Source organism: Pipistrellus hanaki (genome assembly GCF_964339955.1).
Source record: "Pipistrellus hanaki genome assembly, chromosome: 2".
Lineage (NCBI taxonomy): Eukaryota > Metazoa > Chordata > Mammalia > Chiroptera > Vespertilionidae > Pipistrellus > Pipistrellus hanaki.
The window spans coordinates 74741620-74744445 of NC_140504.1; positions in this window are offsets into that span (position 1 = coordinate 74741620).

The following is a 2826-nucleotide window of genomic DNA, read 5'->3' on the forward strand; positions in this document are numbered from 1 at the left end:
GAGTTGATTAAGTTTGTTAAGCCCAGTAAAATAGTTGTATCATTGGTGTGGCTTTTTTATGAATACATGCATCTCAGACTCCATTTTCCTTCTTAAAATGTTCTTTTAGCCATTAAAAGGGGAACCAGGGTGGTTGGTGGGAGGACCAAGCTGGCTGTCAGTCCCTTGGGATCCCCAGCTCAACCCTGGCTGCTCTGGGGCTCAGGCAGGCAGGAAAGGGGGTTCTTGCTACTTCACCTCCATGCACATGTGGCTGGTTGGGGGCTCAGGCCAGTGGGAAAGGGGCATTGGCGACTTCATCTCTATGGGCGTGGGCCGGGCCAGCTGCTGATGGAACACACTGCCCACTTGGGGCTGCTCGTGGGCATGCAGGGCTGACAAGCTGCGGGGCGTGCCTGCAGCCTGCCCACGCTGGTGGCGGAGGCGGCTTGGCCTGGGGACTGGTGAATGGCAGAAGATGGCCCTAATCACAGGCTAGGCATAGGGACCCTATCGTGATTTTGTATGCTGGGCCTCTATAAAATGTTGGATGGTAACAAGTGGTACTAGTTTCTCTTCACTCCTTCCCTCCCTCTAAATCAGGGGTCTTCAAACTACGGCCCGCGGGCCACATGAGGCCCGCAGAGGAGTCTGATCCGGCCCGCCAGGTTTTTTGGGCAGTAAGCGCAGCCGAGGTGTTACAGTAGGAATTAGTAGTTCATATAGTCCGGCCCTCCAGCTCTCTGAGGGACCGTGATCTGGCCCCCACTTTAAAAAGTTTGAGGACCCCTGCTCTAAATCAATAGGAACATATCCCTGAGAGGATTGGGGGGGGGGGGGGGAGGAATGCGGTATCTATAAATAAAAAAGTCTCATGTCTGTCTCTCTAAAAGGGAGTCTCAATGGGGAGATGAGGACAATTATGTGATACCATAATCAATAAAAAATAATAAAAATAAAAGAGTTCACATCTTTTAAAAGAAAATCACATCTGGGGAAGATAAAACAAACAAATTAATTACCTGCTCTGTAAAATATTTTGCTGGGCACATTTACATTACTATCACAAATGAGGGACCGGGACTTCAAATCACCAAACCCCCCTGCTTTTGTCAGGAGACATACTTTCTTTCTCCATTCTCTAGACTTGGAACCTGAGGAGTCATCCATCCACAAACACTGAGCACCGTTCATGTATGAAATGCACAGTACAAAGTGCTGTGAAGAAGAAAATAATGGTCTCCGTTGGGGGGAATAAAGGTCTTTGTTGCCGAAGCCGGTTTGGCTCAGTGGATAGAGCGTCGGCCTGCGGACTGAAAAGGTCCCGGGTTCGATTCCTGTCAGGGGCATGTACCTTGGTTGCGGGCACATCCCCGGTGGGGGTGTGCAGGAGGCAGTTGGTCGATGTATCTCTCTCATCGGTGTTTCTAGCTTTCTATCCCTCTCCCTTCCTCTCTAAAAAAGCAATAAAATGTATTAAAAAAGAAAAAAAAAGGTCTTCATTGTCAACTTTTGAGCCATGAAGGGAAACCACTTTTTTTTTTTTTTTTTTAAACACGTACTACAGGATAAAGTTACCAAACAATGCTATATAGAAATCATCTCACTTGGTCCTCATGACCACCCTTTGAGGAGACACTATTATTTCTATTTTTCAGAAGAGGACATGTAGGTCCTGTTGACAGTAAGAAACCCTCAATATTTCCTCAGCCAATAAAGGATAGATCAGGGTATTCAAAACCAAGTTCTGGCTCCTTAAGACCAGTTTCTGTCATACTATATTATTGGGCAAACCCAGCAACTCCAATTCCTTAGGCAAGGAATAAACCTTGTATAATAAAGTATAATAAAGGGAAAATGAGGCTGAAAAGTTAGACTGGGTCCCAATTATAACGCTTGGACTTCATTCTGCAACACTCAGGCAGAAATTACTGCAGTCCCCACTTTAAAAAGTAACTTCTGTTAACGATACAGAAACTGCAGCCTTTAGAAACAGTTTTACCACCTGGCTACCGTGTCCCTGCACAAATTACTCTTTGGCCTCAACTCACAATAGAGATAATTCCGGAGTGAGGAGGGATGGGAATGGTGGGGGGGATGAGGACAAATATGTGATACCTTAATTAAGGTGACAGACGTCCCGATTTTTAACAATTTGTCCCGCTTCCCGCGGCGTTTTAAAAAAGTCCCGATTTTATCTTTCCAAAAATCGGGACTTTTTTCTTTTTTTTTACACCAACCGACTTACATGGTTACTCTTCCCAAAAATCGGGACTTTTTTTAAAAACGCCGCGGGAAGCGGGACAAATTGTTAAAAATCGGGATGCCTGGACAACTTAACCTTAATAAAGAAATTTAAAAAACAACAACAAAAGATAATTGGGAACTGAACTCTCCTGGGGAGTCAACGAAATAGTGTCTAACACAAGAGGGCGCTCAATAAACGCTCATTTCCCTCTTAAGTCGCGAAAAATACGGCCCTACACGTTTTTTCTTGGAGTAGGCAACGCAACCCAGCAACACCAAAACGAGAGCCAGCTGGCTTAAGCTGCAACTGCACCCCGGTCTGCAGAAACCTTACTCGATTCCACCAACGCCCCCGGGGGATGCGCCCCCTTCCCTCACTTGTCCTGACCGTGAAGGCGAACCCGACGTCCAGTCAAAAGCCCGCACCCGCCCTTACAGCGGCCGCCCCGCCTTCCCAGTCCTCACAGGGGCCGCCCCGCCCGCCGCGCCCGCCCCGCCCTCCCCTCTCTCCTTCCGGGGCCGCCGGGCTACCAAGTCGCCTGCAGTTCCGTTTTCCCTCTCCGGGGCCGCTCTAGGCCGCCGCCCCGCCCGCGGCGCCGC